This window comes from Monodon monoceros, unplaced genomic scaffold, assembly GCF_005190385.1.
Source record: "Monodon monoceros isolate NGI ecotype Baffin Bay Population unplaced genomic scaffold, NGI_Narwhal_1 Super_Scaffold_11, whole genome shotgun sequence".
Lineage (NCBI taxonomy): Eukaryota > Metazoa > Chordata > Mammalia > Artiodactyla > Monodontidae > Monodon > Monodon monoceros.
In genome coordinates, this window is record NW_021703767.1 from 127,685,847 (window position 1) to 127,710,743 (window position 24,897).

Consider the following 24,897-nt stretch of genomic DNA (forward strand, 5'->3'; position numbering starts at 1 on the left):
AGAAAAACTACAAAACTCTGATGAATGAAATTAAAAAACTAAATAAATGAGATATTCCATGTTCATGGAAAGAATCAATCCTGTCAAGATGTCAGTTCTTCCCAATATTATCTATGAATTCAACACAATCCCAATCAAAACATCAGCAAGTTATTTTATGGATATCAACAAACTACAGTTTATATGCAGAGGCAAAGACTAAGAATAGCCAATACAATATCAAAAGAGAAGAACAAAGTTGGATGACTGATGTTACCTAACTTCAAGATTTACTATAAAGCTACAGTAATCAAGACAGTGTAGTACTGGAAAAAGAACAGACAAATAGATTAATGTAACAGAATACAGAGCCCAGAAATAGACCTTTATAAATATAGTCAACTGATCTTTGATAAAAGAGCAAAGGTGATACAATGGAGCAAAGATAGTCTCTTCAACAAATGGTGCTGGAATAACTGGACATCCACATGCAAAAAAATGAATCCAGAAAAAGGCCTTACACTCTCCACAAAAATTAACTAAAATGGATCATAGACATAAATGTAAAATGAAAACTATAAAACTCTTAGAAGATAGCATAGGAGACAACATAGATGACTTTGGGGACAGTAGGAGATAGAGGACCTACTGAGGTAGGAGATAGATGGACCCCTGGGCTGGACAGCTGGTGTCTGCAAGTGAAGTAAAATTGAAGCTTTGTTCTCACCCAGCCACTCCAAGGACAAAGCTAGTGGCAGAAGCTGAGCTCTGCTGAAGTAAAAAGATGACCAGTCCTGAGGTCAAGGAAAACTTCCCTGTCTGCATATGTGCAGGAAGGCTCCTTGGGGGTCCAAAAGAGAGGGGGCGCCACCCCATAATAAGTGTGGACATATCCCCACAGGCCTCTGCAGTGGGATCCATCTTTGCAAAAAGTTGCGCACGCATCTTGGGGAGGGTCCTAGGACCAGTCAGGTGTGAAAAAAGAAACAAGATAACTGGCCAAAGGTAAACAAAGACCTGGAAGAACTGTCCTACATAAAGGATTTAAATCAACTCTTTACTGCACTCCTCCTCATTAGACAGGACGCACATACTCTTTCTCTCTGGGTGTGTATTTATGCCTAGCTTCTGACTTACTGCACTCCTCATTCAGCACGACCGCACTCCTCTCCCTGGTGTGTATTTCTGCCTTGCTTCTGTCTTAAATAAACTGCTTCTCTGTGTGCTCTCCTACATGATATGCTGTTTCTCTAATAATAAACTTTGTACCTGTTTTTACAGTTTTTGCCTCCTTGAAACATTCTTGCCTTCAATGGGGGTTACAGCCAGGGCCACAATGCTTCTAGCCTCTAGTCCCTGGTGGTCTAGCAGCTAGGATTCCTGGTTTTCATCCAGACTACCCAGGTTCAATTCCTGGCCAGGAAACTAAGATCTCTCTTCAGGACCACTCACCACTATCTCTCCGAGATCAATATCTTTGTAGACACAACACCAAAGACACAATCCCTGAAAGAAATAACTGATAAGCTGAAATTCATTAAAATTGAAAACTTTTACTCTGTGAAAGACAATGTCAAGAGATTGAGAAGACAAGCCAGGTCTGGGAGAAAATATTTGCAAAAGACACACCTGATAAAAGGACTGTTATACAACATATAAAAAGAACTCTTAAAATTCAACAAGAAAACAAACAACTCCATTAAAAAATAGGCCAAAGACTTGAATACAGATGGCAAACAAATATTATATATGAAAAGATGATCTATATCATATGTCATCAAGGAAACGCAAATTAAAACAACAATTACATATCTATTAGAATGGCCAAAATCTGGAACACTGATAATAGTAAATTCTGGCAAGGATAAGGAGCAACAGGAACTCTCATTCATTGCTGGTGAGAATGCAAAATGTTACAGCCATTTTGGAAGACGGTCTGATGCTTTCTTACAAAACATATTCTTACCATATAATCCAGCAATTGTGTTTCTTGGCATTTACCCAAAGAAGTTTGAAAATGTATGTCCACACAAAAACCTGAATATGGATGTTTAAAGCAGTTTTATTCATAATTGCCAAAACTTGGAAGCAACCAAGTACGTGTGGGGATAAGTAAACTGTGCTATATCCAGACAATGGAATATTATTCAATGCTAAAAAGAAATAAGCTATCAAGCCATGAAAACACATGAAGGAGTCTTAAACTCATATTACTAAGTGAAAGAAACCAGTCTGAAAAGGCTACATACTGTATGATTCCAACTATACAACATTCTGGAAAAGGGAAAACAATAGAGAAAATAAAAAGATCAGTGATTATGGGGAGGGTAGGCAGGGGAGTGATGAATAGGCAGAGCACAGAGGAAATTTATGGCAGTGAAAATAATCTGTATGATATTGTAATGATGGGTATGTTTATGGATGGATGGAGAAGAGACGCTGCCTACCTACTGAAAAGACAGCTGCATTATTCTACCTACTTGTACAGAAGTTTAACTATATCCATGACTCATCATATAGGAAAACTGGATTTATCTCTTATTTAAAACATAGGAAAAAGGAACTATAGTGCCTTATTTTATTTCTTACAGAAGTGCAGAAATTAAAATTTTTTAAAAGTCACTAAACCACTTAAATTTCCAGGTCAAATTTTCCTCTCTCCCCACCCCCAAACATGTTTCATGTAGTTAATTATTGTGTTTTAACATTCTTTTCATGAAAATCACACACATTCCAATGATTCAAATTGACCACAAAAATGTTTACCTGTGGGAGGAAAGGAGTGGGGAGAAAAGAATTGTAGAATTTTGTTCCTTCAGGAAAAAGGTGCGTGGAGGGGAGGAAGGATTTGTTCTGTCATCAACTTTTGGACACTCCCTGAGCTAAAAGACTCAACTAAATATAGTGAATCTCAAAGTTTCCTTCTATGCTTTATCTACTGAGTTACATACCAATAAGACCACTTTAGCAACTGTCTCATGGACCTGCAGTACACAGTTCCTAGAACTTGGATGATTTTTTAGGCTATGTATCCCAGCTATACTGTTTTTTAGCTCCCAACTTTCTAGTTTTCAGAAATTTTAATCCAGCATCCTGAAAAGTACTTCATCTTCACACTGAAGATAAGCATAAATCATTTGTGTAAGTAAAACTTCCCTTATTCTAAATATTTTTAAAAGGTAAAGCAGGGCTTCCCTGGTGGTGCAGTGGTTGAGAGTCCGCCTGCCAATGCAGGGGACACGAGTTCGTGCCCCGGTCCGGGAGGATCCCACATGCCGCGGAGCGGCTGGGCCCGTGAGCCATGGCCGCTGAGCCTGCGCGTCCGGAGCCTGTGCTCTGCAACGGGAGAGGCCACAACAGTGAGAGGCCCGCGTACCGCAAAAAAAAAAAAAGGTAAAGCACACAATTTTATTTTTAGAAATTTAAGTGGAAATGTCTCTGGGAAATCTATCTGCTGTGGATTTAAGGATTTTATTGTGAACAGTACAGGGCCAAAATCCTATATTGTGGGCGCATAAAGTAGACGCTCAACAATGCCCCTAAGCCAGAAAAAGGGTGGGAGGAGAAAGGCAAAGAGGCAGATAAATAGTGTTTATATAAACTACAGATCAAAGATTCCAGCACAAAGATTCAAAAAAATTTTACCAGATTCCTGCAACAGTGTGAAAAAAGAAATCAAATAGGTTTAAATGCACAAGAATAACTGCCAGGATGCAGCTGTCTCCAAACTTTTAAAATACAATATAAACTACCCACCCCCAACAAGGGGAAATCTTACATAGAATTCTGTACAGAATATGTAACTGAAGACATTGGATGAGGATGATAAGAAAGAGCCCAACATGCTGAACCTCCCCAACCCTACTTTAAACTGCACAGCAGCCCTGGGGCTTGACAGAACATAGCTAGAAACTGCCACATAGTTGAACAGTGGTTCAACTGGATGCTCCGGATGAAAAACAATACATAACTGCAAAACACTAGCATTGTCTTTTTAACACTGTTAACAGCTATTTAACATTATTCAGTTCAGATCTGTGACCTTAAAGTAAACTGGTATTGAAGTTATAGTTTAACTAAGCTATAGTTTAACCAGCTGGCCAAGATTTGATACTTAAAAACTAAACAACTAGTTTTGTGGCATCAAGAACATAGCTTTTTTTTTTTTAACATCTTTATTGGAGTATAATTGCTTTACAATGGTGTGTTAGTTTCTGCTGTATAAAGTGAATCTGCTATATCCACATATACCCTCCCTCTTGCATCTCCCTCCCACCCTCCCTCTAAGTGGTCTCAAAGCACCTAGCTGATCTCCCTGTGCTATGCGGCTGCTTTCCACTAGCTATCTATTTTACATTTGGTAGTGTATAGATGTCAATGCCACTCTCAGTGCGTCACAGCTTACCGTTCCCCCTCCCTATGTCAAGTCCATTCTCTATGTCTGTCTTTAATCCTGATCTGCCCCTATGTTCTTCAGAACCTTTTTTTTTTTTTTTTTTAGATTCCACATATATGTGTTAGCATTTCTCTTTCTGACTTACTTCAGTCTGTGTGACAGACTCTAGGTCCAACCACCTCACTACTAATAACTCAATTTCGTTTCTTTTTATGGCTGAGTAATATTGCATTGTGTATATGTGCCACATCTTCTTTATCCATTCATCTGTCGATGGACACTGGGGATGCTTCCATGTCCTGGCTACTGTAAATAGAGCTGCAATGAACATTGTGGTACATGACTCTTTTTGAATTATGTTTTTTTCAGGGCATATGCCCAGTAGTGGGATTGCTGGGTCATACAGTAGTTCTATTTTTAGTTTTTTAAGGAACCTCCATACTGTTCTCCATAGTGGCTGTATCAATTTACATTCCCACCAGCAGTGCAAGAGGGTTCCCTTTTCTCCACATCCTCTCTAGCATTTATTGTTTGTAGACTTTTTGATGATGGCCATTCTGACCAGTGTGACATGATACCTCGTAGTTTGGATTTGCATTTCTCTAATGATTAGTGATGTTCAGCATCCTTTCATGTGTTTGTGGGCAATCTGTATATCTTCTTTGGAGAAATGTCTATTTAGGTCTTCTGCCCATTTTTGGATTGGGTTGTTTGTTTTTTTGTTATTGAGCTGCTTGTATATTTTGGAGATTAATCCTTTGTCAGTTGCTTCGTTTGCAAATATTTTCTCCCATTCTGAGGGTAGCCTTTTCGTCTTGTTTATGGTTTCCTTTGCTGTGCAAAAGCTTTTAAGTTTCATTAGGTTTCATTTGTTTATTTTTGGTTTTATTTCCCTTTCTCTAGGAGGTGGGTCAAAAAGGATCTTGCTGTGATTTATGTCACAGAGTGTTATGCCTATGTTTTACTCTAAGAGTTTTATAGTGTCTGGCCTTACATTTAGGTCTTTAATCCATTTTGAGTTTATTTTTGTGTATGGTGTTAGGGAATGTTCTAATTTCATTCTTTTACATGTAGCTGTCCAGTTTTCCCAGCACCACTTATTGTAGAGGCTGTCTTTTCTCCATTGTATATTCTTGCTTCCTTTATCAAAGATAAGGTGACCACACGTGAGTGGGTTTATCTCTGGGCTTTCTCTCCTGTTCTATTGATCTATATTTCTGTTTTTGTGCCAGTACCATACTGTCTTGATTACTGTAGCTTTGTAGTATAGTCTGAAGTCTGGGAGCCTGATTCCTCCAGCTCTGTTTTTCTTTCTCAAGATTGCTTTGGCTATTCGGGGTCTTTAGTGTTTCCATGCAAATTGTGAAATTTTTTGTTCTAGAAGAACATAGGTTTACTTTTTTCTTTATGTTTTTAAACTGAAGTATAGTTGACATACAATATTATGTTAGTTTCAGGCTTACAACATAGTGATTCTACACATATACATTACATATTGATCTCCATGATAAGTCTAGTAGCCATATATCACTATACAAAGTTATTACAATATTATAGACTATATTCCCTATGCTGCACATTTCACCCCCATTACTTAATTATTTTATAACTGGAAGTCTGTACCTCTTAATTCCCTTAGCCTATTTTGCCCAACTCCTCAACCCCAAACCCACGGCAACTACAGTTGTTCTCTGTATCTATGAGTCTGTCTCTGTTTTGTTGTTTGTTTCGTCTTTTAGATTCCACATGTAACTGAGGTCATATGGAATTTGTCTTTGTCTTTCACTTAGAGTAGTACTCTCTAGGTTCATCCATGTTGTTGCAAATGGTAAAAATTTCATTCTTTTCCTTGACTAATATTCCACTGTATACATATACCACATCTTGTTTATCCATTCATCTATCACCGGGCACTCAGGTTGCTTCTATATCTTGGCTATTGTGAATAATGCTGCAATGAATAGAGGGGTGCATATATCTTTTTGATTTTTTGGGGAGGGGAATGCCCAGAAGTGTAATTGCTAGGTCATATGGTAGTTCTATTTTTAATTTTTGAGGAATCTCCATGCTGCTCTCCGTAGTGGCTGCACCAATTTACATTCCCACCAACAGTGCTTGAGGGTTCCCTTTTCTCCACATCCTCACCAACACTTGTTATTTGTTACCTTTTTGATAACAGCCAGTCTGACAGGTGTGAGGTGGTAGCTCAGTGTGGTTTTAATTTGCATTTCCCTGATGATTAGTGATGCTGAGCATCTTTTCTCATGTCTGTTGGCCATCTGTATGTCTTCTCTGGAAAAACGTCTATTCAGGTCCTCTGCCAATTTTTTACTCGTTTTTTGATGTTGAGCTGTTTAAGTTCTTTGTATATTTTGGATATTAACTTCTTATCAAATAAATCATTTGCAAATATGTTCTCCCATTCAGTAGTCTACCTTTTCATTTTGTTGATAGTTTCCTTTGCTCTTCAAAGACATTTTAGTTTGATATAGTCCCACTTGTTTATCTTTGCTGTTGTTTTCCTTGCCTGAGGACACAGATCCAAAAGACTATTGCTAAGAACGATGTCAAAGAACATATTGCTTATGTTTTCTTCTAGGAGCTTTATGCTTTCAGGTCTCACATTTAAGTCTTTAATCCATTTTGAGTTTATTTTTGTACATGGTATAAGAAAGTGATCCAGTTTCATTCTTTTGTCTATAGATGTATAGTTCTCCCAACACCCTTTACTGAAGAGACTGTCTTTTCCCCATTGTATATTCTTGGCTCCCTTGTCATAAATTAATTGACCATATAAGCGTGGGTTTATTTCTGGACTCTCTATTCTGGTGCATTGATCTATGTGTCTGTTTTTTTGCCAGTACCATATAGTTTTTGTTTTTGTTTTTGCGGTACACGGGCCTCTCACTATTGTAGCCTCTCCCGTTGTGGAGCACAGGCTCCGGACGCGCAGGCTCAGTGGCCATGGCTCACAGGCCCAGCTGCTCCACAGCATGTGGGATCCTCCCAGACCAGGGCACGAACCCGTGTCCCCTGCATCGGCAGGCGGACTATCAACCACTGCACCACCAGGGAAGCCCCATATAGTTTTGATTACTATAGACTTATAGTATAGTTTGAAATCAGGGAATATGACACCTCCAGCTTTACTCTTCTTTCTTAAGATTGCTTTAACTATTTGGGGTTTGGTTTTGTGTGTGTGTGGTTCTATACAAACTTTAGATTTATCTGTTCCAGTTCTGTGAAAAATGTCATTGGAATTTTGATAGGGACTGCACTGAATGTGTAGATTGCTTTAGGTAGTATGGCCATTCTAACAATATTTATTCTTCTAATCCATGAGTATGGTACATCTTTCCATTTATTTGTGTCATCTTCATCTTCAATTTCTTTCATAAACATCTTAATAGTTTTCAAAGTATACGTGTTTCACCTTTTTGGTTAAACTTACTCCTAGGTATTTTATACTTTTTGATGCACTTGTAAATGGGACTGAAGTCTTAATTTATCTTTCTGATAGTTCATCATTAGTATATAAAAAAGCAACAGATTTCTGTATATTGATTTTGTAGCCTCCAACTTTACTGAATTAATTAGTTTTTTGTGTTTTTTTTTTTTTTGCAGTACGCGGGCCTCTCACTGTTGTGGCCTCTCCCATTGCGGAGCACAGGCTCCGGACGTGCAGGCTCAGCAGTCATGGCTCACGGGCCCAGCCGCTCCACGGCATGTGGGATCTTCCCGGACCAGGGCACGAACCCGTGTCTCCTGCATCGGCAGGCGGACTCTCAACCACTACGCCACCAGGGAAGCCCTGAATTAATTAGTTTTAATAGTGTTTTTTGGTGGAGGCTTTAGTTTTCTACATATAGTAACATGCCATCTGCAAATAGTGACAGTTGCTTCTTCCTTTCCAATTGGATGCCTTTCATCTCTTTTCCTTGTCTGACTGCAATGCCTAGGACTTCTAGTATCATGCTGAATAAAAGTAGTGAGAATGGGCATCCTTGTCTTGTTCCTGATCTTAGAAGAAAAGCTTTCAGCTTTTCACAGTTGAGTATTATGCTAGCTGTGGGTTTGTCAAATATGGCCTTTATTATATTGAGGTATGTTCGCTCTACACCTGCTTTCTTGAGAGTTCTTATCATAAATGAATGTTGAATGTTGTCAAATGATTTTCCTGCATCTATTGAGATGAACATATGATCTTTTATCATTTTTAAATGTGGTGTATAATACTAATTGATTTGCAGAAATTGACCCATCCTTTTATCCCTGGAATAAGTTCCACTTAATCATAGTATATGAGCCTTTTATTGTATTATTGAATTCGGATTAATAATATTTTGTTGAGGACTTTTGCATGTATGTTCATCAGGGATATTGGCCTATAATTTTCTGTTTGTTGCATCTCCATCTGGTTTTGTATCAGTGTAATGCTGGCCTTGCAGAATGAGTTTGGAAGTGTAGGAAGACTTTCTCTTCAATTTTTTGGGAACAGTTTGAGAAGGACAGGTATTAACTCTTCTTTAAATGTTTGGTAGAATTCACTTGTGAAGCTGTGGTCCTGGACTTCTTTTTTTTTTTTTTTTTGAAGTTTTTTGATTACAGTTTCATTACTAGTGATTAGTCTGTTCAGAATTCCTATTTCTTCCTGATTCACCCTTAGAAAATTGAAATCTTCTAGGAATGTATCCATTTCTCCTAGGTTTTCCAAACTGTTGGCATAAAGTTGTTCATAGCAGTCTCTTATGATCCTTTGTATTTCTGTGGTGTCTGTTGTAACCTCTTTTGTTTCTCATTTTATTTATTTGGGCCCTTTCTTCTTTTCTTGATAAACCTGGCTAAAGGTTTATCAAATTGGTTATCTTCTCACAGAACCTTCTCTTAGTATCATTAATCTTTTCTATTGTCCTTGTAGTCTCTATTTCATTTATTTCTGCTCTGATCTTTATCATTCCCTTCTTTCTACTAATTTTGGGCTACATTTGTTCTTCTTTTTCTAGTACTATAGGTGCAAGGTTACACTGTTTATTTGAGATTTTCCTTGTCTCATGAGGTAGGCCTGTATCACGATGAATTTTCCTTTTAGAACTGCTTTTCCTGTGTCCCACAGATTTTGGAATGTTGTGTTTACATTTTCATTTCTCTCAAAGTATTTTTTAAATTTCCTCTTTCATTTCTTCATTGATCTACTGGTTGTCAAAAAGCATGTTCTTTAGCCACCACGTTTGTGGTTTTTTCCACTTTTCTTCTTGTGCTTGATTTCTAGTTTCATACCACTGTGGTATTAAAATGATGCTTGATACAACTTCAAATTTCTTAAAGTTATTGAGACTTGTTTTGTGACCTAACATGTGATCTACTCTGGAGAATGTTCCATATGGACTTAAAAAGAATCTGCATTCTGCTGTTTTGGGGTGAAATATTCTTTATATATTTATTAAGTCCATCTAGTCTAATGTATCATTTAAGGCCAATGTTGTGTCATTGATTTTCTGTATGGATGACATATCTATTCATGTAAATGAGGTGTTACAGCCCCCTACTATTACTGCATTACTGTCAATATCTCCCTTTATGTCTGCTTTATGTATTTAGGTGCTCCTATGTTTGGTGCATATTTACAGGTATTACATCCTCTTGATGAATTGGTTCCTTAATCATTATGTAATGACCTTCTTCGTCTCGTTACAGTCTTTGTTTTAAAGTCTATTCTGAAATTGATAAACCATTAGTCAGACTCATCAAGAAAAAGAGGGAGAGGACTCAAATCATTAAAATTAGAAATGAAAAAGGAGAAGCTACAACAGATACCGCAGAAATACAAACCATCCTAAGAGACTACTATAAGAAACTCTATGCCAATAAAACGTACAACCTGGAAGAAATGAACAAATTCTTAGAAAGTTATAGCCTTCCAAGACTGAACCAGGAAGAAATAGAAAATATGAACAGACCAATCACAAGTACTGAAATTGAAACTGTGATTAAAAATCTTCCAACAAACAAAAGTCCAGGACCAGATGGCTTCACAGGTGAATTCTATCAAACATTTAGAGAAGAGCTAACACCCGTCCTTCTCAAACTCTTCGAAAAAATTGTGGAGGAAGGAAAACTCCCAAACTCATTCTATGAGGCCACCATCACCCTGATACCAAAACCAAAGATACTACAAAACAAGAAAATTACAGACCAATATCACTGATGAATATAGATGCAAAAATCCTCAACAAAATACTAGCAAACAGAATCCAACAACACATTAAAAGGATCATACACCATGATCAAGTGGGACTTATCCCAGGGATGCAAGGATTCTTCAATACACGCAAATCAATCAATGTGATACACCACATTAACAAACTGAAGAATAAAAACCATATATTAATCATCTCAATAGATGCAGAAAAAGCTTTTGACAAAATCAACACCCATTTATAATAAAAACTCACCAGAAAGTGGGCATAGAGGGAACCTACCTCAACATAATAAAGGCCATATACTACAAACCCACAGCAAACATCATTCTCAATGGAAAAAAACTGAAAGCATTTCCTCTGAGATCAGGAATGAGACAAGGATGTCCACTCTCACCACTATTATTCAACATAGTTTTGGAAGTCCTAGCCACAGCAATAAGAGAAGAAAAAGAACTAAAAGGAATACAAATTGGAAAAGAAGAAGTAAAACTGTCACTGTTTGCAGATGACATGACACTACACATAGAGAACCCTAAAGATGCCACCAGAAAACTACTAGAGCTAATCAATGAATTTGGTAAAGTTGCAGGACACAAAATTAATGCACAGAAATCTCTTGCATTCCTATACACTAAAGATGAAAAATCTGAACAAGAAATTAAGGAAACACTCCCATTTACCACTGCAACAAAAAGAATAAAATACCTAGGAATAAACCTACCTAGGGAGACAAAAGACCTGTATGCAGAAAACTATAAGACACTGATGAAAGAAATTAAAGATGATACCAACAGATGGAGAGATATACCATGTTCTTGGATTGGAAGAATCAATATTGTGAAAATTACTATACTACCCAAAGTAATCTACAGATTCAATGCAATCCCTATCAAATTATCAATGGCATATTTTATGGAACTAGAACAAAATATCTTAAAATTTGTATGGAGTCACAAAAGACCCCGAATAGCCAAAGCAGTCTTGAGGGAAAAACACAGAGCTGGAGGAATCAGACTCTCTGACTTCAGACTATACTAGAAAGCTACAGTAATCAAGACAATATGGTACTGGCACAAAAACAGAAACATAGATCAATGGAACAAGATAGAAAGCTCAGAGATAAACCCATGCACCTATGGTCAACTAATCTATGACAAAGGAGGCAAGGATATACAATGGAGAAAAGACAGTCTCTTCAATAAGTGGTGCTGGGAAAACTGGACAGCTACATGTAAAAGAATGAAATTAGAAAACTCCTCAACACCATACACAAAAATAAACTCAAAATGGATTAGAGACCTAAATGTAAGACCAGACACTATAAAACTCTTAAGACGAAAACATAGGAAGAACACTCTTTGATATAAATCACAGCAAGATCTTTTTTGATCCACCTCCTAGAGTAATGGAAATAAAAACAAAAATAAACAAATGGGACCTAATGAAACTTAAAAGCTTTTGCACAGCAAAGGAAACCATAAACAAGATGAAAAAACAACCCTCAGAATGGGAGAAATATTTGCAAACGAATCATCGGACAAAGGATTAATCTCCAAAATATATAAACAGCTCATGCAACTCAACATTAAAAAAACAAACAACCCAATCCAAAAATAGACAGAAGACCTAGACATTTCTCCAAAGAAGGCATACAGATGGCCAAGAAGCACATGAAAAGCTGCCCCACATCACTAATTATTAGAGAAATGCAAATCAAACTACAATGAGGTATCACCTCACACCAGTTAGAATGGGCATCATCAGAAAATCTAGAAACAACAAATGCTGGAGAGGGTGTGGAGAAAAGGGAACCCTCTTGCACTGTTGGTGGGAATGTAAATTGATACAGCCACTATGGAGAACAGTATGGAGGTTCCTTAAAAAACTAAAAGTAGAATTACCATATGATCCAGCAATCCCACTACTGGGCATATACCCAGAGAAAACCATAATTCAAAAAGACACGTGCACCTCAATGTTCACTGCAGCAGTATTTACAATAGCCAGGTCATGGTAGCAACCTAAACGCCCATCGACAGATCAATCGAATATTACTCAGCCATAAAAAGGAACGAAATTGGGTCACCTGCTGAGACGTGGATGGATCTAGAGACTCATACAGAGTGAAGTAAGTCAGAAAGAGAAAAACAAATATCGTATGTTAACACATATATGTGGAACCTAGAAAAATGGTACAGATGAACCAGTTGGCAGCGCAGAAATTGAGACACAGATGTAGAGAACAAACGTATGGTCACGAAAGGCGGAAAGGCGCGGGGGGGTGGGGGTGAGGGTGTGATGAATTGGGCTACTGGGATTGACATGTACACAAGGATGTGCATAAAACTGATGAGTAATAAAATAAATAAATAATAAAATGTACATTCAAATTTTTTAATGGGATTGAGTTATATCCACCTCTATAACACTTTCTCTTATTATGCCTAATAAACATTAAATTTTTCATTAATGAATAAATTAACCTATTAAAAAAAGTCTATTTTGTATGATATTAGTATTGCTGCTCCAGTTTTTTGTTTCCATTTGCGTGGAATATATTTTTACATCCCTTCACTTTCAGTCTGTGCAAGACTTTAGATTTGAAGTGAGATCTTGTAGGTGAATCTCTTCCTTTTTCATCCATTCAGCCACCCTTTGTTTTTTGGAACACTTAGTCCATTTACACTTAAAGTAACTATTGATAGGTATGTACTAATTGCCACTTTGTTAATTCCTGGTTGTTTTGTACTTCTTCTCCATTCCTTTCTTCTTCTCATGGTCTCTTCCCTTGGAATTTGATGACTTTCTTTAGTGTTATGTTTGGATTCCTTTGTCTTTATTTTTTGTGTATCTGTTACAGGTTTTTGGTTTGTGGTTACCACGAGGTTCATATTTAACAACTTACCTATTTTAACTTAATGGTTGCTTAAATTTGAGTGCATTTAAAAGCACTAAATTTTTACTCCCTATTTTGTTTTTGATGGCATATTTTACATTTATTTTGTGTATCACTTACCTAATTTTATTATTTTATTACTTTTTCAATTTTTTTTAATGAAGATAGTTAATTTACAATGTTGTCTTAGCTTCTGGTGTACAGCAAAGTGATTCGGTTATACATATATATATATAAGATATGTGTGTGTGTATATATATATATATGTAGTTTCTCATATTTTTTTCCATTACAATTTATTACACAATATTGAATAGAGTTCACTGTGATGTACAGTAGGTCCTTGCTGTTTATTTTATACACAGTAGCTTCCAGCTACCAATCCCAAAACCCTAATTTATCCCTCCCCTCACCCCTGCTTTCCCATTTGGTGACCATAAGTTTGTTTTCTATGTCTGTGTGTTTCTGTTTTGTAAATAAGTTCACTTGCATCATATTTTAGATTCCACATATAAGCGATACCATGTGATATTTGTCTTCTTTTGTCTGACTTCACTTAGTATGATAATTTCTAGGTCCATCCATGTTGCTGCAAATGGCATGCTGCTGCAAATGGCATTATATCATTCCATTGTATATATATACCATATCTTCTTTAGCTGTTCATCTGCCAATGGACACTTACGTTGCTTCCATGTCTTGGCTGTTGTAAACAGTGCTGCTATGAACATTTGGGGTATGTGTCTTTTTGAATTAGAGTTATCTCCTGATATATGCCCAGGAGTGGGATAGCTGGGTCATATGGTAACTCTATTTTTAGTATTTAAGGAAACCTCCATACTGCTTTCCATAGTGGCTGCACCAATTTACATTCCTGCCAACAGTGTAGGAAGGTCCCTTTTTCTCCACATCCTCTCCAGCATTTATTATTTGTAGACCTTTTAATGATGGCCATTCTGACCAGTGTGCGGTAATACCTCACTGTAGTTTTTATTTGCATTTCTCTAATAATTAGCGATGTTGAGCATCTTTTCATGTGCTTATTGGCCTCTGGAGAAATGTCTATTTATGTCATCTGCCCATTTTTGGATTATGTTGCCTTTTTGTTACTGAGTTTTATGAGCTGTTTCTATATATTTAAAACTAAGGCCTTGCTGATTACATTGTTTGCAAATATTTTCTCCCCATCTATAGGTTGTCTTTTCATTTTGTTTATCATTTCCTTAGCTGTGCAAAAGCTTCTGAGTTTGATTAGGTCCCATTTGATTATTTTTTATTTTATCTACTGCCTTGGGAGGCTGACCTAAGCAAACACTGCTACGATTTATGTCAGATGTTTTGCCTATGTTCTCTTCTAGGCATTTTATGGTGTCATTTTCTTATATTTAAATCTTTAAGCCACTGTGAGTTTACTTTTGTGTATGGTGTGAGGGGGTATTCTAACTTCATTGATTTACTTGCAGCTGCCCAACTTTCCCAACACCAGCTGCTGAAGAGACTGTCTTTTCTCCACTGTATATTCTTGCCTCCTTTAACAAAGATTAACTGATTGTGGGTGTGTGAGGTTTATTTCTGGGTTCTCTATTCTGTTCCATTGATCCATATGTCCTTTTTTGTGCCAATACCACACTTTTTTTTGTTTTTTGGCGGTATGCGGGCCTCTCACTGCTGTGGCCTCTCCCGTTGCGGAGCGCTCCGGACGCGCAGGCTCAGTGGCCATGGCTCACGGTCCCAGCCGCTCCGCAGCACGTGGGACCCTCCTGGACCGGGGCACGAACCCACGTCCCCTGCATCAGCAGGCGGACTCAAAACCAACTGCGCCACCAGGGAAGCCCCACACTGTTTTGATTACTGTAGCTTTGTCGTATTGCCTGAAGTCTGGGAGGGTTATGGCTCCAGCTTTGCTCTTTTCCCTCAACACTGCTTTGGCAATTCTGGGTCTTTTATGGTTCCACATATATTTTAGGACTATTTGTTCTAGTTCTGTGAAAAATGTCACGGGTAATTTCATAGAGATAGCATTAAATCTGTAGACTGCTTTGGGTAGTATGGCCATTTTAACAATATTAATTCTTCCAATCCAAGAGCCTGGGATACCTTCCCATTTTTTTGATCACCTTCAATTTCCTTTATCAAAGTTTTATAGTTCTCAGAAAATAAGTCATTCATTTCCTTGGTCAGGTTTATCTGTAAGTATTTTACTTTTTTGGATACAATTTTTAAAGGGTTTTTTTTTTTTACTTCCCCTTTCTGATATTTCATTGTTAGTGTAAAGAAACGTGGCAAGTTTCTGTATGTTAATCTTGTACCCTGCTACCTTGCTGAATTTGTTTATCAGTTCTAGTAGTTTTTGTGTGGAGTCTTTAGGGCTTTCTATATATAGTATTGTGTCATCTGCATATAATGACAATTTTACCTCTTCCCTCCCAATTTGAATATCTTTTATTTCTTTTTCTTGTCTGACTGCTTTGACTACGACTTCCAGTACTATATTGAATAGGAGTGGTGACAGTGGGCATCCTTATCTTGTTCCAGATTTTGGCAGGAAGGCTTTCAGCTTTTCACCATTGAGTATTATATTGGCTGTGGGTTTGTCATAAATAGCTTTTATTATATAGAAATATGTTCCTTCTATACCCACTTTGGTAAGAGTCCTTATCATGAATGGGTATTGAATTTTATCAAATGCTTTTTCTGCACCTATTGAGATGATTCTGTGGTTTTTGTCTTCTCTTTTGCTGATGTGGTGTATCACATTGATTGATTTGCATATGCTGAACCATCCTTGTGACCCTGGGATGAATCCAACATGACTGTGGTGTATCACCTTTTTTATGTGTTGGTGGATTCGGCTTGCTAATACTTTATTGAGGATATCTGCATCTATATTCATCAAAGATATTGGCCTGTAATTTTCTTTTTGGTACTGTCTTTGGTTTTGGTATTGGGGTGATAATGGCTTCACAGAATGACTTTGGGAGTGTTGCCTCCTCTATTTTGGAATAGTTTTGAGAAAAATCGATATAAGTTCTTCTTTGTATGTCTGGTAGATTCCCCATTGAAGGCATCCAGTCCTGGACATTTGTTTGCAGGGTGTTTTTGTTTTTTTGCTTATTACAGATTCTATTTCACTTCTAGTGATCAGGGTTTTCAAATTATCTATTTCTTCTTGATTCAGTTTTGGTGGGCTGTATGTTTCTAGAAACTTGTCCATTTCTTCTAGGTGGTCTAATATGTTAGCATATAATTGTTCACAGTATTTACCTTAGGGGTTTTTTTTTGGTATTTCTGCAGTATTGGTTACTTCTCCTCCTTCATTTCTTACATTATATTATTTATTTGGGTCCTCTCTCTTTTCTTCTTGGTGAGCCTGGCAAGAGGTCTATTGATTTTGTTTACCCTTTCAGAAAACCAGCTCTTGGTTTTATTATTTTTCTATTGTTTTTTTAATCTCTATTTTATTTATTTCCTCTCTGATCTTTATTATTTCCTTCCTTTTGACTTTAGGTTTTGTTTGTTCTTCTTTTTCTAATTCTATTAGGTGGTAGGTTAGGTTGTTTATTTGAGATTTTTCTCGTTTTTTGAGGAAGGCCTGTATCACTATGAACTTCCCTCTAAGAACTGCTTTTGCTGCATCCCAAGGATTTCACATGTTTGTGTTTTCATTTTCATTTGTCTCAAGGTATTTTTAAATTTCCTCTTTGATTTCATCACTGACCCAGTGTTTTTTTAGTAGCATGTTGTTTAGTCTCCACATAATCGTTTTTTCTTTTTCTCGTTTCTCTTTCTGTGGTTGATTTCTAGTTTCATGCCATTGTGATCAGAAAAGATGCTTGAAATAACTTCTATTCTCTTAAATTTGCTGAGACTTGTTTTGCATCCTAGTATGTGGTCTATCCTAGAGAATGTTACATGTGCAGTTGAAAAGTTTGTATTTTAAGTCTTTTTTTTTTTTTTTTCTGGATGAAATGTCCTGAAAATGTCAATTAAGTCTAACTGTTCTATTGTGTCAATTAGGGTCTCTGTTGCCTTATTGATTTTCTGTCTGGAAGACTTGTCCATTGATATAAGTGGGGTGTTAAAGTCTCCTACTATTATTACATTCCTGTCAATTTCTCCCTTTATGTCCGTTAGTATTTATGTATTTAGGTGCTCCTATATTGGGTGCATATATGTTAACGAGTGTAATAACTTCTTCTTGTATTTATCTTTTTATCATTATGTAGTATCTTTATGACCTTTAAATTTTGTCTGAGTATTGTTACCTCTGCTTTCTTGTCATTCTGTTTGCATGAAATATCTTCTTCCATCCTCTCACTTTCAATCTATGTGCGTCCTTCACCCTAAAGTGGGTCTTTTGTAGGCAGCATACTGTAGGCTTTTGTTTTATTATCCAGTCTGACACTCTGTCTTTTGACTAGAATATTTAGTTCACTAACATTTAAAGTAATTATTGATTGATATGTATTTACTGCCATCTTAAAACTTATTTTCCAGTTGATTTTGTATTTCTTCTTTGTTCCTCTCTTTTTGTTTTTCCTTTTGTGGTTTGATGGTTTTCTTTTGTATTATACTTGAGTTCTCTTCTGTTTGGTTTTTATGAATCTACTGTATGCTTTTTATTTGTTGTTACCCGTTTTTCAAGTACATTAACCCACTACTATATATACTTGCTTTAGACTGATAGTCATATAGGCTTAAACACATTCTTGAAAAAAAAATCTACATTTTCTTACTCCCCTCCCCGACACCTTATGATTCTGATGTCCTCTTTTATATCTTCATGTTTATCCTTCTGCTGTTCATTGTAGTTATCATCACTTTCACACACACTAAAAAATTTTAGCCTATGTACTGGCTTATTTAAGTGATTTGCTTTCCAATTGCGATTTTCTCTTCCCTATAGATTCTTGCTTCTTTTCTATTTGGAAAGTTTTCAGCCATAATTTTTTCAAATAAACTTTCGATACCCTTTTCTCTTTCTTCTCCTTCTGGGATCTGTATTATGCATTGGTTGGGATGCTTTATATTACCCCATAGGTCTCATGCATTGCTTTCATTTTTTTTTCATTTGTCTTTCTGTCTGCTGTTCTGATTGGGTGATTTCCATTATTCTATCTTTCAGATCACTTATTCATTTTTCTGCATTATTTAGTTTGCTATTTATTGCCTTTAGTTCAGCTCTCATCTTGGCAAATGAGTTTTCTAATTTTAATTGGCTCCTCTTTATAGTTTCTAGTACCTTGTTACAGTGATCTACATTTCTATTGATAGCCTTTCTTAATTCCTTCAGTATTTTTATCACCTCCTTTTTGAACTTGGGGTCTGGTAGATTGGAGAGATCTGTTTCATTGTTTATTCTTTCAGGGGATTTCTCTTGTTCTTTTAATTGGGAGTGGTTCCTCTGCTTCTCCATTATCCTTATATTTCTCTGACTCTATAAATTTAGGAGAAATAGTTATCTACTGTGGTCTTGAAGGGCTGTTTTTATATGAGAGCATCCCTGTGTGGCCTGCGTGAGTCTAATGTTTTTGGTGCAAGGGTTTTTTTTTAGAATGGGTGCCTGCCATGTCTTTCCTCAGGGTGTGCTGGCTGTTATCCCCTTGATACAGGGTGTGATTGCTGTTGTAGTGACCAGAGCCTGCACTGGATGTTGAGCAGGGCCACCTCCTCTTTGCTCTGTGGTTGTCAAAGCCCTGTCAGGAACAGGGTCTCTCCCCAGTTGTTGGAGTAGAAGCCCCCAGATCTATTTGTGAGCTTCAGTGTGGGGTAGGTGGGACTGGAGAACTTCCACTGGGAGAGGAGTCACTGAGTATTCCTCCACAGGAGCTGTCCACCAGGAAGTATGCTCTGTGGTGTTGTCCATCACCCATTGTGCATGCTCACAAAGTACACTGCTGTTGACACTGCCTTCAGGCCCACCTCAGCTGTGGGAATGTAGGACCAGGTGTCCTCAGGCACTGTGCTCACAAAGTCACCAGCACAGATCCACTGGCACAGATCTACTTATATCAGGCACTGGGACCCACCATAGTCACGAGTAGTTGTGCACCTGGACCCACCATGGGAGCTACAGTATCAGTGCAGACCCTGGCCCTGGCTCCACGAGTGCCTGCCCACAAAGCCCACAGCTGCTAACTCCAGACCCACCCCAACCACAGGAGCACAGTAATCTGCTCTGATGTCCTGATAACAATGAGCTTACAAAGGCACCTCAGCGTAAATCCACTTAAGTTGCAAAGCCACCAGACATGGCTCAGATTTCAGCCCTGCTTCTAAAGTCATGTGGCCCCTGGGGATCTGCTCAAATTCCAGCCCCGCTTCCATATGTGGGCTTCCATGTGTGGGCAACCCTCCCGCAACTGCACACTCCCAGAGCTCATAGAAGCAGAGCCATACCCACTGCAAGCACACTGAAAATGAGGCTCCCACTGTGGGGTCCCACGTATCCCTTTGCATGCATGTTAACCATGGGGCTTCTAAAGTGGACCTGGGTTGTCCTGCATACACTCCCAGTTGTGGCCTGGCCAACACTCCAGCCCCTTCAGGCTATCTCCATGCAGCCAACCCCAGTCCTCTCCCCAGGTCTGTCCTCTGAAGCCCAAGTTTCAGCACCCAGCCCCCATGTGCACCATCAGATACATGTCTCCAGCTGGGGAGTAGTGAGGTGGCCAGGATTGTCTGTGTTGCTCTCTCTCTGTTCTGCCTGCCACAAGCCAGCTGCTGTACTCTCCTCTGAGCCTTCGAAGCTCTAACCTTGTCAGTTAGAGTACTCTTGGTTGTTAAGTTTTTTTCTTTCAGCACTTTGAATATATCATGCCAGTCCCTTCTGGCCCGTAAAGTTTCTGCTTAAAAATCAGCTGACAACCTATGGGAGATTCCTTCTTACGTAACCAGCTCCTGTGTGTGTGTGCATGAGCACACATGTCGATGCTTTTAACATTCTCTTTATTTTTAACTTTTAACATCTAATTATATTGTGTCTTTATGTGAGCCTCTTTGGATTCATCTTGTTTGGAACTCCTGGGCTTCCTGGACTTTCATGCCTGTTTCCTTCACCAGGTTATGGAAGTTTTCAGTCATTATTTCTTCAAATAGGCTTTCTGACCCTTTCTCTCTCTCTTCTCCTTCCAGGACCCCTATAATGCCAATGATAGTATGCTTGATGTTATCTCAGGGATCCCTTAAACTATCCTCATTTTTTAAAATCCTTTGTTCTTTTTGCTGTTTTGACTGGATAATTTCTACTACCCTGTCTTCCAGATTGCTGATCCATTCTTTTACATTCTCTAATCTGCTTTTGATCCCCTCTAGTGCATTTTTCATTTCAGTTATTGTATTCTTCAGTTCTGACTGGATCTTTATATTTTCTATCACTTTGAGCTCTTACTGAGTTCATCCACTCTTGTCCCAAGTTTGGAGACTCTTTATGACTATTACTTTGAACTCTTTATCTGTTAAATTGCTTATCTCTGCTTCATATAGTTTTCTTTCCCTGAGGTTTGGTCTTAGCTTTCATTTGGAAGATATTCCTTTGTCTCCTCTGTGTTTGCCTAACTCTATGTTTGTTTCTATGTATGAGGTATATCAGCTACATCTTCAGCCAAGGGCTCCGGAGGTATCCCCTGTGTGGGTGTGCCCTCCTGTTTTGGTTGGACCACAATTACTGCAGGCATACTGGTAGGTGCGATTGGTCCCCAGGCCAGCTGACTGTAAAGCCTGGCCATGACTGTTGTGGGCAGGCATAGCCTATCTTTAATTATTCAATATTTCAATCACATACAAATACACCATTTTTAAGCATAGTGAAAATTACATAATTATTGCAAGAACAAATTCTAAATTTTCATTAACTAGAATGAATACACTAGGCCAATACAGCAGTCACTAGCCACATGTAGCCACTGAGCACCTGCATCGTGGTTAGTCCAAATTGAGATGTACTCAAAGCGTGAAGTACACACTGAATTTCAAAGACTCAATTTTTTAAAAACGAGAATGTAATAATATTTTTGACAAACTCAGATAAACAGAATATATTAATTTTGTTTCTTTTTACTTTTTTAATGTGACTGCTAGAAAATTTTATACATAGGTGACTCATTTCTATTGGACAAAGCTACACTACAATATCTCAAGACTACCTCTTTCCAATATGAAGAGAGTCAGAAATAAAAATATAAACGTTATAAAATAATGATTATTTCTCTTAAATACCTGGTGTTAGAGGTATCTTAAGGATAATATATTTTTAAACCTTTTTTTCACACTAACCACTGCCACTAATTTTTTGAACCAGAAACCAGAGTTTCCTCTTATTAATATAATATATAGCATCCTAACTATTCTAGTGGAGTGGGTAGAATTATTTCAACAACATAAATCACAACAGAGGTGATTAAAAGTAAAGAAATAATTAAGAAAGAAATTTATGTCACGAAGATAAAAACAAAAACCGAGGGTGGGCAGCAAGAGTGTGAAAATAGTTTGGAAGCGCTGGGGATTGGGGGTTGAACACAAATCCTACCCTGGCTTTGTGGTATGTAATCCTGGGACTTCAAGAAAATAACTTTTCCATATAGTGAGATTACTGAGAAGAATATGATACAAAGCAACAGGGTTATTTATTTTCCAAAGGATCTCAACATGAAGTTATGGCCACTGCAGGCATCAATTTTTACAAAGCTCCCCATCAGAGTCAACTCCAAATGTGTCAGTGCAGGCCACAGCTCTGCGGTATTTCCACTAAGTAGCAGCTTGAAGAGCCAGCCCATTAACAGTACAGCTCCCAGTAAGACCTTCTTATCACTGTTGTGTCTCTGTCACCATAAACTTTTAAACAGTAGGTCTGAGCCAATTCAATTAACTCTGTGATAATTCTACCAAGACAACAGATTAATATTTGAGTTAGGATCATCTTTTCCTCATAAGGAAAATGGTGCTTTTAAAAATATAACATATATTCAAACCTATAAATATACATATATAATTGAACAGAGGATCTAAAACTAACTTGAACAATATCACATAGCTCATCTAAATATTTCAAAAGGAAAACATATACAATGCAGCCTTTACTTTTCTCACATACTATGAATAAGCTAAATACTTTTTTTACACTCTGTGTTGGCTTAATACTTTTAATTTTTTTTCAAATGTTCTTATGTTCTCTAAGATTTCCCTGAATGTTTCCTTTTCACTCTTATATTATTTGAGCAGGAGGGAAAGGAGCAAGTGATTCTTTGACCTCTAAACAGAAAAGACCTTATGTTTTAGTGACTATACTGATCTTTTCCTATGCTTATAATAACCATCATTCTGTCTTTGCATCTAATAATTGTCATGCTGTTTAACAACTGTACTTTTAAATTTAATACATTTTAATATTTGATAAAAGAAACATCACCTTTACTCTTTTTAAAAATGTTGCCTAGTACCATTCATTTATCCTTCCATATGAATTTTAGAATCATTCTGTAAAGTTCTCAAAATGTAACAGTCAACAAATTATGTCGATAACCATTTGGAAAAAGACAAATATAGATTCCTACCAAATTCCTTATACCAAAATAATTTTCAGATCAAATATATTAAGAAGAAATTATAAAGCATTAGAAGAAATCTTGGCTTAGTAAGGATTTATAGTATGACAACCAAGATAAAAACCTTAAAGAAAAAACTAATAGAATTAAGCCACTCTAAACAATTGTTTATAAAACAATTGTATTTCCATAAAAATTACTAAGCAGAATTAAGGTAAACTGGGAAAACACACACAATTGCAATGAAACAGCAAAGAGTTAATATATTTAATGTAGGAAGAGCTCTTTCAAAATAGTAAAATATAAATATCCTTAAAAAAATGAGCAAAGAATTTAAATGAAGTTGTGGCCACCTCTGTTGGAGGACAGGGCTCTAAGTTGATTGTGTAATAGATAATGCACTTTCTCAATGGCTCTACAGTCATTATTAACATGTCTTCCTTCCTCCCGACAAGGACATAAGGTCATTTCTGTCCTTCAAGTTTGAACAGTTAATAAATCAGAGAATCCAAGGGGTATGTTCTATTTCCCAGGAATGATTGACACTTTGGTGCTGGGGTTTTATGGGGGGAGGGGGTAGTTTTTGTTTAGCTTGTGTGGGATTGTGTGGGAGGGGAAGTTTTGATTGTTTTTTTTTCTTTTCTTCTGTGAGCTGTTGACGCCTGAAGTAGAACAAGCATGTCTTCAGGTAAAGAGAGGGATTTCTCAACCCACTTTCTGTGATGTCAGACTATTGGAGAAACCCTTTCAGCTGCTTTCCAGATGTACCTAAATTCAGTCAGATATTTTGGATTAAGAAACCTGAAGTCCTGACAGATCATATACTCCAAGGAAATACATCAGGGACAGATAATTGGCTGAAAACACTGATGCTTCAATGTGACACATTTTTATAGAACATTTCTACCAGGGGGTACCGACTTGATTTCTCCTACAAGGACCACACTGCCTTTGTGTTTAATGTAATGTAATCTGTGTACCTTCTAATCATATATCTGCAAAATTTTCTCATTTTTATAAAAAATCATGCCAATAAGCTAGATGTTCAATGTATGTAAGCAGCATTTGGTAACTGTGCTAAGAGGCTACAAAAGTGCATTACTGGTTTAAAATTTTTTTTTTTTTTAGTTCTGATTTGGTTGGATAAGGTTTCATTATGACCTCTTCTGGGTCTCAGGCTCTAATGCTTGATTGAAATAGAAGAAAATATATTGGTTTTTGAAAATCAGTGTATTGTGACTTGAACTGCTATACATTCTTCCACACAATATGTCAGAGTGATTAGTGCTTTGTACATTTCGACATTTTTATTTTATTGTTCTGAAAGAAAAAATATACTGAGTTTATAGAAAGTATTCTCCTAATTAACAAAGTTTAAAATATTATCTCTACTGATTAAAATTACAACAGATTTTGATAAATAAAATAACCAGAAAAAAAGAGCAAAGAAAAGAACATAATTTACAAAAGAATGGAAATAGCCATAAGTAGATGAAAAAAATGCTCAATCTCATTCATAATTAAAGAAATACAAATTAAAACAAATAATCAGATACCATTTTTTCCACCTATCAGATTGACAAAGACAAGCCTAAAAGTAGGAGAAATTTTAAAAAATAATAAATAATAGTGCCCAATACTGAGAGTGGGAGGAAATGGACGATATTGAGAAAGTGTGAGGAAATGGACATTCCCAAACACTGCTGGTGAAAGTGTGTATCAATGCACCTTTGAAGAGTACTTTGACAATATATATTAAAATCTTTAAGAATGTATGACTACTCTGATGCAACAATCTCACTTCTAGGGTCATTTCCTGAGAAAATAAATGGACATATACTCCTAAATATTTAAATAAGGATGTTCACCCATGCACTACTTATA

General features: G+C 37.0%; 1 protein-coding gene across 8 annotated transcripts in view; it reads right to left on the reverse strand.

Annotated features, from left to right (window-relative positions):
* Nucleotides 1-24,897, reverse strand: part of CEP63 (centrosomal protein 63) — a 76,119-nt gene that overhangs the window by 15,519 nt on the left and 35,703 nt on the right. The gene's annotated exons all lie outside the window — the stretch shown is intronic.